This window comes from Fukomys damarensis, unplaced genomic scaffold (genome assembly GCF_012274545.1).
Source record: "Fukomys damarensis isolate Sample0158 unplaced genomic scaffold, DMR_v1.0_HiC HiC_scaffold_9, whole genome shotgun sequence".
Taxonomy (NCBI): Eukaryota; Metazoa; Chordata; class Mammalia; order Rodentia; family Bathyergidae; genus Fukomys; species Fukomys damarensis.
Genome location: NW_022900921.1, coordinates 32322950 through 32340602, shown reverse-complemented (window position 1 = coordinate 32340602; position 17653 = coordinate 32322950).

Below are 17653 nucleotides of genomic sequence, written 5' to 3'. Positions count from 1 at the left end.
CAGTGGAGGAAGGATGGCCTCTTTAATAAATGGTGTTGGAAAAACTGGATTTCAATCTGTCAGAGATTAAAACTGGACCCTTATCTTTCACCATGCACTAAATTAAAATTCAAGTAGATTAAAGATCTAAATATTAAAACAGAAACACTAAAATTGCTGGAAGGTAAGTTAGGCAGAACTCTGGAAGACATTGGTATAGGAAAAGACTTTATGAACAAATTCTTAGGAGCATGAGAACTAGCAGATAGAATCAACAACTGGGATCTCATCTTATTAAAAAGCTTCTGTACTGCAAAAGAAACCATCAGCAGAACTAAGATACAACCTACAATGTGGGAAAAAATATTTACCAGCTGTTCCTCAGACAAAGGACTATTATCAAGAATATATAATGAACTCAAAATTATCAGTTCCCCCAAATATAAAGACCTGATTCAAAAATGGGCATCCGAAATGAACAGACATTTATCGGACAAAGAAGTAAAAGCAACAAGTAAATATATGAAAAAATGTTCCACATCACTGGTCATTCAAGAGATGTAGATGAAAACAACACTGAGATGCCACCTCACCCCACAAAGAATGGCTACTATCAAGAAATCACACAATAACAAATGTTGGCGGGGTTGTGGGGAGAAAGGAACCCTTCTCCATTGTTGGTGGGAGTGCAGACTGGTGCAACCGCTATGGAAAACAATATGGAGATACCTCAAAGAGCTGGGACTGGAGGTTCCATTTGACCCAGGCATCCCTCTGCTGGGCATCTTTCCAAAAGTATTAAAAGAATCATATCACAGTGGTGTATGCGCACCCACGTTTGTAGCGGCACAGTTTGTAATAGCTAAAACTTGGAAACAGTCCATTTGCCCATCAGTTGGAAACTGGATAAAGCAGACGTGGTTTTTCTATGAAATGGAATATTACTCAGCCATAAAGAATGAGAAAATAGATTCATTCATAGGAAAATGGATATATATTGAAGATATACTCCTAAGTGAAATAAATAAGTCCCACATGTGTAAATACCGAATAGTTTCTCTGCTGTGAATAATCTGTGATAATACAGAAGATCCTAATAAGATTACTGACATTGAGAATTGGGAAGAAAGGGGCCAAAGGTGTAGGGAAGGTGGGATGGGCAGGGGAAGGGTAATAAGGAAAAAGAAAAAAATGTGAGATAATGAAAAGATGGGAATAAAGTGTTTTTTGATGGGGAGGGGAGGAAGGGGTGAAGGGAGGGCAGGGATAAGGGGAAAAAATGAGAACCAAGACCTGTCATGTAAAGGTACAAGTTCCCAACAATGAATGTAACTGTACTGTATTCATTAAATGTACAAATAAACTCAATTAAAGCTGGAAAAAAAAGTTTTTGCAGTACAAGAGTAATCACCAACAGAGCTAAAAGACAACCTACAATGTGGGGAAATATTTTACCAGCTGCTCCTCAGACAAAGGACTACTATCTAGAATATATAAAGAACTAAAAAAAATGTCAGACCCCCAAATACAAGGACCTTATTCAAAAATGGGCATGTGAAGTGAACAGATACTTCTCAGATAAAGAAGTAAAAGCAGCAAATAAAAATATGAAAAAAATGTTCCACATCAGTGGTCATTCAAGAGATGCAGATGAAATCAACATTGAGATTCTCCCTTACCCCAGAAAGAATGGCTGATATCAAGAAATCAACCAATAAAAAATGCTGGCGGGGTTTTGGGGAGAAAGGAACCCTTCTCCATTGTTGGTGGAAGTGCATACTTGTGCAACCACTGTGGAAATCAATATGGAGGTACCTCAAAGAACTAGGATTAGAGGTTGGTTTCATTTGACCCAAATACCCCTCTGCTGGGTATCTTTCCAAAAGACTTTAAAAAATCATACCATAGTGATATATGTGCACCCATGCTTATAACAGCACAGTTCATAGTAGCTAAAACTTGGAAACAATCCAAATGCCCTTCAACTGGAGACTGGATAAAAAAGATGTGGGTTTTCTATAAAATGGAATACTACTCAGCCATAAAGAATGAAAAACTAGAAACATTTATAGCTAAATGGATGCATATTGAGGCTATACTCTTAAGCAAAATAAATAGGACACAGTTTAGTAAATACTGAATAGTTTCTCTGGTGTGAAAAACTAAAGTGTAAATAAGGTTCAAATAATATAATTGGGAGGGTGAAATAGGGAGAAAATAGCTAAAGGGTAAGTAGGAAATGGAGGGGAAAGGAAATAAGGGAAAAATAAAAGTGTGAAAAAATGAAAAATGGAAACCAAGTTTTTGCAAATAGAGGAGAGTGGAGGGTGTGAAGGGAGGGAAGGGGTATGGGAGAAAAAACAAGAACTAAGATACATCATGTAAAGGTGTAAAATCCCAATGATAAATGTAACTGTATTGTATGCTTTGAATGTACCAATAAATTTAATGGAAAAAAATAGAAAATGCCAAGTAGGTTCAAGAAAACATAAAAAAATCTGAAAAGACCAATAAACACAATCAGTATTGGAAAAGCAATTTGGGGGCGGGTTGAGACAGGTCTCACTATGTAGTTGAGACTGACCTGGAACTCAGGGTGGTCTCGAACTCACAGCTATCCTAATGGCCTCAGCCCCCCAAGTGCTGTGATTACAGAAAAAGCAATTTTTTAACTTGGCCATTTTTTTAAAAAAGTTTGTCTTATGGATTTTTCATAGGTGGACTTTGTAGGCATGTTAAAATAAAGCTTTAAAAATAGATCATTCCTATTATTAAACTTTTTTAGCCTTTCAAAAAATAGTTTCAAGAAAAATTAAATTTTAACATGATAATATTTTGTCACAGCTGAAAGATAATTATTTATGAAGTTAATATTACCTTAATAGCACCTAGCAAAGTCAATATTGGCATATCAAAATATGTTAGTGTTTCTCTTAAAATCAAAATATTTGAAATTGCATTTAAAAAGATTATGCCACATGCTAGGAAAAAGACAGAATAATCAGCATTGAAATCTATATTGATGTAGTTACTAAATATCAAGTATACAAAGGAAAAATATATTCATTTACACTGACAAAGTCAGTCATAACAAGTGAAAAATTCAAATTATTCCTAGATTTCTCCAAAACAGGAAGAAACTGTAGTGGTGCCTACAAATTTCCAAGAAAAAACTTAAGATGTGTTTCACGCAAGATAGACCTTCTCAATTTATGTGCAAACACAGAGGTTCTGATCCTTAAAATATACAAACACACATGCATAAACACAATACACACATGGACACAAAGACAAATGCAAGCATACTGACACACACATTCTTGAGCACCAAGCAGACATGCAGTTTTATACACAGCATATGTAGATTGAAACACACGTTGGCATTCCCATATATTCACCTTTTAATTTTTCCAAATTTTTCCACTAGACTGTAGAAGGATCTCTTGAGAAAGAAAATTTGTACCAATGTTTTAAAAATTACTGTATTTTAGCAGTTCCTTCAGTTTAATTTTAGTCTCTTCCACAATCATGTGAAAGTCCGATAAAGCTATATTTGTTATATTTTATTCAAAGTAGGATGTATCATATGACCTTACTTTCTTAACTATTTATATTTTGTTGGAAAATAGTGTTACAACACCTCTAGAATATAGTCCACCAAAATAAAGTATACTGTTAGTCAACGAGCTTTTGAGTACTTTCATTTCTTTTTCTATCCTTTATCATTTAAATTTCCTATAAAGTTTATAACATTTTACAAAATCAGGAAATTCCATCATCTTGGAAAGTTAAAAAAATAAGGATAGAAAATGCACACAGAGAATAAAGGCATATGCCGTGACGAGTTTTCATTACAATGTCCTTAGTATGCCTTTTAGATGAGTCAAAAATATTCTATAATGAAGTTTCTGGTTTGTAATTTGATTTCACAACAGGAAACACAAGCTGAGACAGCCATTCAGATCACTTATGGGCATTTCTGTCTTCTTATTCAATAATGAAAATTAGAGCTGGAGAAGGCTTCCCTTTCTCTGAGCAATATTTTCTGTAGTATGTTCTCCTCGGTTCTCTTAGAGTAGACAATTCTATCGCACCTATAGAGTGAGAAATATAAGGAAAGAATATCTATGCTTCTTTATTGAGTTCTAACAGGGTCTTGCCTGAAGACTGCGTAGCCATGCCATAGTTCACTGGATTCCGAGTAAGCATCAGTGACCATAAATTGGACTACTTAGTATTTATTTTCAATAACAGTAAGACAGATCTCTAAAAAGAACATTGTAGTTTTCAAATACCTTACTCAGACTGCCTTGCTAACTCTATGTGGATTCCTGTGAAACTAACAATACTCATTAAGGCAAAATAAATGAGCGCGAACTTTGGAGGAGAGATTTACAACTTTATGTAAGTAAAATTTACATGTAATAAAATGTACTCATTATTTGTACAATTCTACTATGAATTTTGAATATTATGATAAATAGTATTTGTACAGGGCTGTGAATTTTGACAAATTCATGCAGCTGTGCAGCCTCATAAAATATCAAGGTTAAAACTGTCCATTACCTTAATCATTCCCAAGTGCCTTTTTGCAATCAATAATTCTTCCACCCCTTCCCCCATCCTGGGTCTTGGGTAACCACTGATCTGTCACTAGATAATGGCTTGACTTTTTTGAGAATTTCACATAAATGGGAGCATACAGCATATATTATTTTGTTTCTGGCTTTTAACATGGAGTAAAGTATTTCTGAGATTCATCCATTCTGTGGCATTTATCAGAATTTTGTTCCTTTTTATTCCTGAGCATTATTTAATGCCACAATTTGTCACTGTTCATAGATATTTGGGTTGTTTCCTGTTTGATAATAGTTAATCTGGCAGACACATTTGTGCATGTCTTTATATGGACATATTCCCTCATTTCTCTTTGGTCACATGGGACACATTTAACTTTGAAAGAACTACCAGATATTTTCCAAAGAGTTTGAGCCATTGAATATATTTCCACAGTAGAGTATGAGAATTATAGTTATTTCATATCCTTGTTATTACAGTCTTTTAAGTATTGATAATGAGAAGAATCTTTGCATTATCTTAAAGATTGCTTATTTGAAGCAAAGGAAAATAAAACAGTTAACTCCGTTGGATCCAAAACCTCCATAACCAATAGAAAGTGATAATCATGGGCCAGAAAATAAATAGTTTCTAATTTCAGGACAGAACTTTATCTCAATATTGCCTTCTGTCCAATGCTATTCTCCGAAAGCTTCTCTGACTCCAGCATCTGGACCTTAACTCCTAGACTTACTGTTTTGCCTGCTTTTCTGACAAAACTAATTTCTCTTGATCACTAACCCACCTGACAAACCCCATCTGGCCAACCTATCTGGTTACCACCTAAGCTAAGTATTTCCTGAGTCCACATCTTGCTCTCATTCATGTATTTCTAAGGCTCTAGTCCTTAGCCTCAGGTCTATGAACCATACTCCTTCTTGAATACTATGATAGATCATGACTCCCCCTCACCTTGATAAGCTATGAATCTTTTGTTAACAACTTATAAATATATCATCCCTTTTATTTGTTCTGCAGAATCAACCTTTCCATTTTCCAGATACTCTCACTGCTTTTTTAAGAAGCAAATTCCAGACAAGACAAAGTTTTGGATAAGGATGAGGTAATCACTTTTTCTTTAATCAGTACTAAAAACCAAACCCAAGCCTCACACAAAATCCTGTAACCACTTCTGATTTAACTGTAAAGTAAGCATATTAAATTATGAAAATTGAAATCTGAAAAAATTACTTCCCCTCAACCTCTAGTATATCATTTTACATTAAACAGGAAAGAAAGTCTCAGCAAGCACATTAAATACTTAGTTGCTCTAACCTAAGAGTTTTAACACCAGCCTCCAAAACTCATATTGAGATCAAATCAAAACACCCTTTCCATGTCACATGTTATGGTTTAAATCTAAAATGTCCCCATGAATGTCTCATGTGTTCAGAAATGGGGGCTTTTTGAAGATGATTGGATCATGAAGATGCCAACTTCAATGAATGAATCTACTGACTGATGAATAGGTTATTAGAATTAGGGTGAGTTGAAGGAGGAGGGTCACTAAGGATACATATGTCACTCAGGTTCTCTTCTTGTGCTGCTTCCAGTCATCATGAAGTGAGCATCTTTCCCCTTCCACATGCCTCCAGCCAACCGTAGAATGAGCCAAAACAAATCCATCTTCCTCTAAATTGTGTATATCAGATATTTTGTCCCAGTGAAAAAAAGCTGATGAACAGAACACATACCATTAAAAGCTAATGCTTTAAAAAACTGATTCTATATCTATCACTCTTCATTTTTCAGTCCCTGAAATATTTGTTGTTTCAGTCATATCATATGAAAGCTTAAATTCTGAATCTGAGCCCAGACTTATTTGGTCAGTTGAAGTTTCATATGGTCACTTTCTCATAGTTTTAATATGGGTTAGTATGCGGTGATGAACCACTATCATAATAATGTACAAAAATGTTTGAAATGGAAAGCATATAAGAAACATCTCAGAGGTCTGAGACCTCCACTAGGCTACCAGCATGCACCCCACACCCCATCTACTCAAAAATAGGATGTATTCATGGTGAAATTTTAAAGACAAAAATAACAAAGAAGAAAACCAGTTCTGCCAACTTTACCCTTTCTGGTTTGTTTATAAAAGTGCATTTAACAAGGTCAGCTTACAAAAGAATTTGACTTGTGTAATATCAGTACATTTACATGAGACACTACTAAAGCTTTTCATCTTTTATAATTATAAGTCCCTCCAAAAATATCAATACAGACTTGTATTATTTCTCTTCCAATAATTATTCTTAAATAACACTTATTAAATGGCTCAATCTAAGCACATTATTTATTTAACGGTATTCTGAGGTAGGTACTATTGTCTCCATTTTACACATGAAAATCCTGGAGTTCAACAAGAATAAATAAATTGGTGTGGAACGCACAGCGAGTAAATTACAGTGCAAGAACTTAAAACCAGGTTGGACTCCCCTGCTGTCTGTGCTTAAACCACTGCACTGTATTTTTTTCCTTCTCTGTAATCTCAGCATCTGCTCATGTGGCTTCATAATCAATGGAGTTAGATTTGCTAGAGCCTACCTGCTGAGAATAATTTTACTTAAAAATATTTCAAACTGCTCTCTCTTCCATATTTTCAAAACGAATTGCCAACAAGTCTGTAAATTAGTTAAGTGGCATTCTTGGGACTGAAGAGCACACATCTGCAGGCTTTGATGATCCATATTCATTCTAGTTTTACAAGTATTGCCTCTCCTGTGCTTTACTGATAGCTGTTTTACAAGATCTTCATTACTTCATAATTGTTCAGCCTTCCAAATTAAGTTTTTCTTCTAAGGGAAAAAAAAAAGTCTGCATGGTTGCAAAAGTGGAATAACAAAAGGAAATGAGAATGTGATACCAGAGCATCTTCCATCACCAATACCAATAAATTACTAAATTAAATGCTCCTTTCTCAATCATTGTCATAGTATGACATGTCCATGAGCCAAATTCTTATAAAATCCTGTAGGGCAGCAAAAGGCAAGAACAAATGAAGAGAATATTAGTCTATTATATTAACAAGAAAATGTATCTAAAAAAGAAATCATCTGTGTTATTGCTTCTAAAAGTAAACTATTTCACATTGGTCTATGGCTTCCTTGGTGCAGGTTCCCAGTGTTGGAACCTGAGATGGACAGAAGAGAGGAAAGGAGGAGGTACACCTAGCCATACAGAGGAAGAGTGGTTAAATTTACCTTGTTCGTACAGAATATTTTTATATTTCTATAAATATTTCTGAACTTTAGGATACAGTTAAATTTCCTAGCAGTATTTTGCTCCTGTTGAATTTTACATGTAAGCTTTGCTTAGCAAAACCAGAGTAACATGTGGCCTCTATTTAATTTTTCTGCTTAGAGTCAAACACCTTTTGAATATTTGTTCTAACCCTATGATTCATGCAATTTTCCAGTATTGCTGTTGAAAACAGACTATTCTCTGCCTAACATGAGCTCTTGGTGTTCTTCATTCTGAACCTTTATGGTGGTTTTGCTTACTGACTGTTATGGTTTGGGTCTGGAAGCCCCCCTCCCTACAAAGCCTCATTCAGTCAGAGGTAGCTGAATCTGGAATGTGTGATGGTGGGGTTAAGGGTACATGATTACTAAACAACTACACATCAGTGAGTGGTTTAGCACTGCCCTAATCATAGTCTGGATGAGATAAAAGGGGGAGAAAGACACAATGAAGGGAAGCAGACCAGCCTCCCCACCACCAGCAGACTGGTGAGGATAGGAGCCACATGGACGCTTCCAGCAACACAACATCCGCTCCCCGAATGCACCTCTGGATACACCTGTTCCTCACCTATACTGCAGAGGAATACAGTCTTAAATGCCATTGCCCTGCACTAGAGCAGAAGTGAATAATAGTAAGACAGCCTTACTCCTAAGTCCTCATCCCAAAGGGCAAAGTTACTATATTGATCAGTTTATTCATTATAAACATATTTTGGGCTAGTCTTTGATTTCATTTTATTTCACATGGTTAAAGGTGGTAGATTAATAACTTCCACAAATTGTCATTTCCTAAGCTGTGTTTGATTCTATTGTTGTTGCTGATTGTATTGCTTGTGCTAGTGTTGTGATTGATCTAGTCAGTCAGTTACCTTTCCCAGTATAATGAAAATGAGATTGTCCCAAAGTTATCAGAGGCTCAAATCCTAAAGATAAACTATATCTGGAAGACACCTCTGAGAAGCAATCATTCCTTAAGCAGTCTAAATATAAGGAACAAAGATATCTACAATAAGTAATATCAAAGTATCAACCCAGAAATTAAACTAACGACTATACCAACAACAATAATAGAAATGAAAAGACATTTAAACAAGACATAGTCTTCCAGCTTGCCAAAGGCAAATTCTTGGGAAAACTAGATGGAAAAGTCTGATAATCAACCACCTGGACAATCTGAACTGATAGCACAGGAAGTAAAAAAACAGGTGAATGAGGCTCTAGAAATATTCAAAACAGAAATAATTTCACCAGATAAAAGACATGATATATAAACTCTACAACAGAAACAGATTAAAAAAAATAGATGAGTTCAGGACCACGACGAAAGCCATGAATGCTTAGCATAGGAAAGAAATGGAAACCATGAAGGCCCAACATAAGAAAGAAATGGAATTCATGAATCAGATTCAAACAGATATCCAGGAGATTAAAAATTCTACTAAAAGTATAAATAGCAGACTAACCCAATCTGAAGACAGAATATCAGATACAGAAGACAGGATGGTAGTCAGTGATCATGAAAAGAGAGATCTTAAAAATAGTAAGGAACCACGAGAAATCAATCCAACAGCTCCTAGATGACACAAAGAATAATAATATAAGATTAATAGGAGTCCAAGAAGAAGCAGAAGAAATCACAAATGACACAAAGAAAACTGTTCACAGAAGTAATAGCAGAAAACTTCCCAAATAGAGCAAAAGAACTTGAAATACAGATAAGTGAGACATATAGGACTCTAACTAGTTATGATTTAAAAAACTATACCTAGACACATAATAATCAAGATCCCAGAAACCCAAGAGAAGTATAAAATACTACAAGCAGCTAGAGAAAAGAAACAAATTACATGCAAAGGGAAGCCCAGTAGAATTACAACAGACTTTTCAACATACTCTCAAGTCATTGATAGCCAGGAGTGAAGTATTTCAAGCTTTAAAAGAAAACAACCTCCAACTTAGGCTGATGTATCCTGCAAAACTATCTTTCAAAATGAAGGAAAAGTAAGATACTTTCATGACAAAAAAAAAAAAATAACTGAGAAACTTCATGAATACCAAACCAGCACTCCAAACAATTTTTTGAAATATCCTAGAAAAAAACAATGAAGGTCACAACTCCATGAGACCCAACAGAGTAAATCCAATAGTCAAGAATTTAAAGGGAGAGGGAGAGAAATAAAAAAGAACCAACAACATGAAAATAGCATGACAGTGATAGTCAGTACATATCAGTTAAAACTGTCAGTGTCAAAGGCCTCAATTCACCAATCAAAAGAAATAGACTGGCAGAATTAAGAAAGCAAAATTCAACATTATGCTATAACAAATCCTCAGTAGCATGGGAACTAGCACAAAGAATCAATAATTTGAATCTCATCTTTTTTTAAAAAAGTTTCTGCACTGCCAGAGAAAACACAAGCAGAGCTAAGAGACAACCCACAATGTGGGAAAAATTTTTTACCAGCTGCTCCTCAGACAAAGATCTTCTTTAGAATATATAAAGAACTTTAAAAAATCAAATGCCTCAAATATAAAGACCCAATTCAAAAATGGACATCTGAATTGAATAGACATTTCTCAATACAAGAAAAAGTCAAAGCAGCAAATAAATCACGAAAAAATGTTCAGCATCTCTGGTCATTCAAGAGATGCAGATCAAAACAACACTGCGATTCCACCTTACCCCAGAAAGAATGGCTGCTATCAGGAAATCAACCAATCATAAATGCTGGTAGGGCTGTGGGGAGAAAGCAACACCTCTCCATTGATGGTGGAAGTGCAGACTAGTGCAACCACTATGGAAATCAATATGGAGAAACCTCAAAGAACTAGATTTAGAAGTTGGTTCCATTTGACCCAGCTATCCCTCTGCTGGGTATCTTTCAAAAAGACTTAAAAGAATCATACCACAGTGGTACATGTTCACCCAAGTATATAGAAGCACAGTTCATAATAGCTGAAACTTGGAAATAACTGAAATGCCCATCAACTTGGGACTGCATAAAGAAGATGTGTTTTTTTCTATAAAATGGAGTACTACTCAGCAATAAAGAATGAGAAATTAGAAACATTTATAGCTAAGTGGATACAGTATGGCCATACTCTTAAATGAAATTAATAAGACACAGATGTGTAAATACCACATACTTTCTCTGGTGTGAAAAAGTGAAAGTGTAAATAAGGATGATAATGTATAATTTATATTGTGTAATAGGAAGAAAAGGTCTAAAAGAGTAAAGGAAATTGGAGGGGTAGGGGAAAGGTAAAAAGGAAAAAGAAAAAAATATGTAAAAAGGAAAAACTTGGAAACAATATCTTTGTAAACAGGAAAGGGTGAAGGAGGTGAAGGAAGGGCTGGGGAATGGGAAAAAAATAAGAACCAAGATAAGTCTTGTAAGGTTACAAGATCCAAATGATGAATGTAACTGTATTATATACCTAAATTGTACCAATAAACAATACAGATTTTTTTAAAAGTCACAATGAAAGTTCCTTGTTGCCTTTGCAACCTTGTCTGCACCATGTTGTTTCTCCTCTGTGATTTTGTGCACGTGTGTGTGTGTGTGTGTGTGTGTGTGTGTGTGTGTGTGTATGTGCCATCCCTGTCTTGGAGCCAGCCAATTATGGACTGAAACCTCTACAAACTGTACATCAAATAAACCCCTTCCCTTTTAACTTTGGGTGTCAAGTTTTTTGTCACAGCAAGGAGAGAAAAGTAATTAACACACTGATCCTTTTATAATCGAATGTTGATTAGCATTCTGCTGGTTACGGAAGGATAATTGCTGTGGAGATCAAATATTGTTTCCCTCTACAGCTTTCACTACTCTCCCCTCAGAAATCTAACTCTCTTAACCTCTTGGACTCAGAGCTTCATCTCTTCAATTTATAGAACTTCTAGGCTCAACATAGGTACCTCCCTTTGTACTGACTCTTTCCAGACAATAAGAGAATTATAGGAAATACCTAATTTCTTTTCTACATCTCAAAGATCACTCTGCTTTATTGTTTGATGTTTGATGTCTTAACAACTGCTATTGGGTCTCTTTTGTCCAATTGTTTTAGGTGGAAATTAAGCCTTGACTTTTACTGCTAAGAACTGAGTGTTTGTATCATTCCCCCAAAATTATATGTTGAAATCTTATTCCACAAAATAAAGGCAGGAAATGAGGCCTTTAGGAAGTGATTAGATCATGAAGGTGAAGGCCTCATTAAGGGGATTCCTGCCTATATAAATGAAACACTAAAGAGATATTTCATCCCTTCTGAAATTCTATGAACCATCAAATAGGCACTCACCAGACAAGAAATCTGCCAGTACCCTAATTTTCTGGTGACTTGATCTTGAACTTTTCAATCCTCAGAAATGTAAGGGATAAATTTAGTTTATTTTATCTATAAGCTACACATCCTATGGTGTTTTGTTGTAGCAGTCCAAAATGTAGCAAGATATCTATTTTTACTGGGCTATTTTTCATTCTCTTTCTCTCAACTATTCCTTAAGCAATCCAGAAGCTTAGCCAAGTTTCTATCTTCTTCACAATTTTTCTTTGTCTATTTCTTATCATTTTAATCAGTTTTCTCATTGCTGTGACAAAAATACCAGACACCAACAACTTAAAGGAGAGGTTTAGTTTGGCTCATGGTATCAGGGGTGCAGTCCATGGTAAGATAACTCTAAGGCAAAAATGGTATAGGGAAAAGATGCTCAAGTTATAGTGGCCAGGAAGCAGAGAGCAAGGAGGATCCAGGGACAAAAATACATCCTTCCAGGTCATATGCCCAGTGACCCACATCTTGCAAGACCCTACTGCCAAACACATGACATATTTGGGGGACATTTTCAGTCTAAACCAAAAGATTCTGCCCTTAGACCCCAAAAGGCTCATGTCCACCTCACTATGCAAAATTCATTTAATCCCTGTTAAGAGTCACCAAAGATGTAACAGTTCTAGCATTCCTTAAAACTCCAAATCCAAAGTCTCCTATGAGAATCAAGGCAGATTCTCAGTTCTGAGGCCAAGTAAAACTCAAATAGAAAATTAAACACATCTAAAAAATGATGGCACAGGGTGACATTCCTATTACAAAAGGGAAGAATAGAGGAAAAGGATGAAGTAAAGCCAAAGCAAGACCAAAATCCAATAGTACAAATATTAAATCCTGCAGTTCCATATCCAGTATCTGGGACAGGTTATAGTGAGACATTAACTCCAAAGGGCTTGAGTGGCTGCACCCTGACACCCTGATGGCACTGCTGGTTGCAGCTAACATGTCCTCTCTCTTGAGCTGGCTGCAGTCACTGCCTACAGTTTTTCTCAGCAGACATTACATATTCCTAGCACTTCTGACTTTCGGTGGTTTCCACTGCACCTTTGGCTTCACTCTCATAGTTTCACACATTGCCCTGTCAGAGGCACATTGCCTTTATGAAATCTGAGTAGAAGAATCCATGACCCCACAACTATTGCATTTTGCATGCCTGAAAAACCAGCACCAGGTGACAGATGCCAATGACTTCTGCTGGCTGAAGTAGTAGCCTGGCCCTTTTGGCTCATGGATACTGAAGCCTCACAGAGCCTAGAGCTGAACTTGGAAAAAACACTTTCCTAGGTGATCCTGAATTAACTGGTCTTCCAGGGCTCTCTTCTCAAAAAAAAATAAAACATAAAAAAGTCTTTTAAAGTTATTGACTCTTTTATACCATTGAGCCAATGAAGAACAGAGAGTCTGGCCAATTCAGGAGATGCCCACAAGCCATTTTCCCTACTGTTCTAATGCAAAGTACTTGGCTTCTTTTTATGCTAATCTCACAGCAATCATGCTCTCTTGGTCCCCAGCTCTGCAGGCACTTCCTTTGTGACAATGAAACTGCAAACTTTCCAAATCATTCACATCTTCTTTTTTCCTCCTAATCCTCACCATAAATCTGCCTAAAGCAACTAGCAGTGTCCACGCCATCGCTTCAGGTTGCCTTGAAGTTTCTTCCAACACGTTAATAAGTTCACTATCATTAAATTCAGCTTCTCACAAAATATTAGCACAGGGGGAAAATATAGACAAATTCCTTGACAGAATGAAACATGCATGGCCTATAATCCAGCTTCTAATAGAGCACTTTCTCCCATCTGAAACCTCATCATCCTGGCCTTTACTATCTGTATTTCTATAAACCTTCTGGTCTTCTCAGCTCTGACCAATAGCATTCATCAAGAACTGCTTACAACATTGGAGGGGGTCTTTAGCCCAAACCTCCAAACCATTCCAAACTCTTTCCACAAACCAGTTCTAAAGGCTTTTGAACTACATGGTTTGGAACGGTCACAACAACTACCTCTCCTGGAACCAATTTTCTGTTTTAGTCAGTTTTTCCATTGCTGGGACAAAATATGTGACACAGTTCAAAGGATAAGAGTTTTATTTTGGTTCATAGTTTCAATGGGTTTAGTCTATGGTTGGCTGGATCAAAAGAAACAGCATGATGGAACAGCCTGGTAGAGGAAACCTGCTCACACCATAGAAAAAAGAAGCATAAAGCAGAGAGGAGCAAAGGATAAGGATACAATCTTACTGATTATGCACCCAATGATCCACCTCCTATCACCAGGCCTCAGATCTGAACATACAAAACTTGTGGGGAATATTAACAACCATCATTACTTATAGCTTCAACGTGTACCCTTCTTGTTGGATTCAGCTCAAATATCATTTGTCTTATAAAATCTTTCCTGAAGTTCCCACTAGAAATGTCTCCCTCTCCTCAACTTTGTTGACAGCAATCACCTTCTAATGTGCTATCTACTAAAATACATAAGTTCTGTCTTCCCACTAGACAGTGATCTCCTTAAGAATACAATTTAGACTCTATCCTTTTTGTTTCCTCAGTAATACCTGCTGCTATAACTTACTAGATGGTGTGCCTTATCACTGCACTCTTATCTCATTGTCACTAGAGAAATTTAACAAAAAGTGAAAAGACAAAACATAATTGACATATGGCAGGGAAATCCAACCCACATTTCACACAAGTAAGAAGTGAATATACATGAGACACATGCCTGTATATTTTTTTATTTCGACAAATTTCCATTTCTACAAATCTTTGGAAACTGTTTTCATCACCTGTGTCAAGACCATATCTTCCAAATATAATGGTACTTAGAATATGAATTTAATTCCTTCAATGATTCTGAGATAGATGATCACATTCATGTTCATGTGGAGAAGGTAGCCATGGTTATGTTCATCTCCTGATGTGGAGGTCAGGAACACAAGCAAAATTTTTCAGAACACTTCTGTTCTGAACCAAACTGTTCACAAACAGAAGCATTTGTGAACTCAGCTATTACCATAGGTTAGAAGTATGTAAGGGTCAGGTGGTTTGAGAATTCAGCATGGCATTTTTTGATCAGAGTCAAAAGACCTATATCAGAAATAACCATCACACAAGTGAGTCATTTGTTATTTTGAGAAACTGTAGGTGTGGCCCTGCCTATAATCCAATACTTGAGAGGCTTCGGCAGGCAGTGCTGTGAGTTCAAGACCAGCCTGGACTACATTACAAGGCAACCTTGCCAAAATATAGCAAAATGAAATGGAAGAAAACCTACAGGTACATTGTAAGTAGTCCTCTGTTCTCAGGAAGGGACAAAAAGATAAGGAGTAGGAAGTAAAGTAAAGGAAGAGGAAAATCTGACAGGTATAAAAGGATTATCAGTTCAAAAGACACAGCAGTTAACAAATGTATATAAAAATTTGTAACACATTTATAACCCCAAATGCTGCACTACCATTAAGATTCAACTTGAATCTCTCAGTGTTTTCTCAAGAGCCTCAGAGGACCAAGAGTCACCAACAATAGTGGAAAATGTACCACCCTGCTGCCAAACTAGAGCTGAGCTGGGAATGAAGGAGCTCCAGAACCAATACTGATTGCAAGTTCATAACATGCTACAGTCAGAGACAATGTAGTATCTACTTTTTCCAAAATAAACCAGCCAATTTGGTTTGGCCCTTGATTTGTCTATTCTGAGGATATTTGTCTTTCTGAGTCTCAGTTTTTTGCCTCTAAATTTGAGGAAGTAATAATATCACACTAGGCTGTCATGAAAATTCTGACTTTGTTCCATTTTATAGAATCATGGCAGTAAATTATGTATAAGGTTACAAATAAAACAAATCAAGATGATCATAAAATTGCAAACAAAGGTACAGTGAACTTTGGAAAATTTTATTGGTGGCAGAGTTATTCTTAAGCTTCCTTCTAAGTGTGCCAAGAGCCTGGCCTAACTGGGAAGACCTTTTTAATTGTAAACCTATATTCCGAGCTCTCTGCTCTCCATATATGGTACAAACCTGAAGAGAGAAAGAATGAGGTCAGCTATGGGGGTGTGGGCACATAAGCAGGAAACCTGTGAATATTTCTGATAATGTCAAAGATAAAATGCCTCTGGCTTTTTACTCCAGCGAGCATGCAGAAGCTGCACCTCCCTAAACAAAGACAAGGCACTCTTCGTGGCTGATGGCTTTTGGAAGCAGAATATCGTGGAAAGACTATTTCTATTCTTACAGAGAAGAATCTGATGCCTCTTGACAGAGACTGCATCCCAGGGCATAAGGAATGCCTGCAAAACTCAGCGATTTGCTTGCCTGCAGTAAAGGGCACTGGAGAAGACAAAAGGTATTTTCCCTTCTGCAATAGAGAGAAGCCCATCTGTTATCCTGCCACAGTGCAGCACCAGGGAAATCCTTCACGAGCAAGAACCTTCCTGCCAGAGTTCCCTGGAAACACTCCCCAGACATTCCACCCACACAAGAAGTGACACACTTCTGCCCAGCCTGCCTTTTTGCATTTTTACTTTTTATTGTTCCATAGAGTTAAGCAGAGAACAGGGCATGTGATTTAAAACTAGCAGGAGGATCTGCCTTCAAAATTGTCAGAATCTTGTATTATTATTGTTATTATTGCCTCTCAGGAACAGCATAGCACTAACTGCTTCAATTCACACTCAGGACTAAAAATGGAATCTCACAGACAAGCTCATGGGAAGGATAATTCAGCCCAAGTGCTTTGCCTCTATGCTTAAGCAGAGACCCTCAAAAGATTTTGGAGAAACATGATCTGAATAGAAACAGGACCCCTAGGGCTGATGGACAGCCTGCTGCCACAGCTACCTATCATGCTAATGACCATGTTTCACTGACCCAGAGCCAAAGTGACAGCTCTGAGAAAAGTTGTTCACCTTCTTTAAACCTGAGAAGTGGGGAGGAAAGACAATCAGACTCGAGTGGATGGTATGTCACAATGGCAAACCCCAAAGAGAGGGGACCTTTGTTTTCTAGTGGAGACCCCAGAGCACACTGAGCCCTGACCTGGGCTGATGGAGCCCTGGTCTTTCTTTGGAAAGATTCTACACTCAGAAGCCTCTCTGCTTATAAGCTTTGTGATATAGAAACCTTACATGTTATCCACTCAGAAAGTCCTACACCTTATGCTTCTCTTCAAGAGTTAATTTGTGTTTTTCCTGACCTTGTCTGTGATTTCTGAAATGCTCCATGTTTACCTCCACAGATAAATCTGCTACCAGCAGCTTCTACCTCCTCAGCTGAGGCCAAAAGCCAACATTTTCCTGGAGTAGTGACAGTAACAAAGCCAACACAACTGTGTACATGAGCCTGGAAGATGCTGGCAGCCCCTGCCCTGGCCTTTAGAAGTCATCAGTTTATGTCCTGAGTCACAATGTGGAATGGTGCTTTCTCTTTTCCCCTTGTAAAAATGTTATTAAGGATCTAGAAGTGAAAGCCTAGTGCCT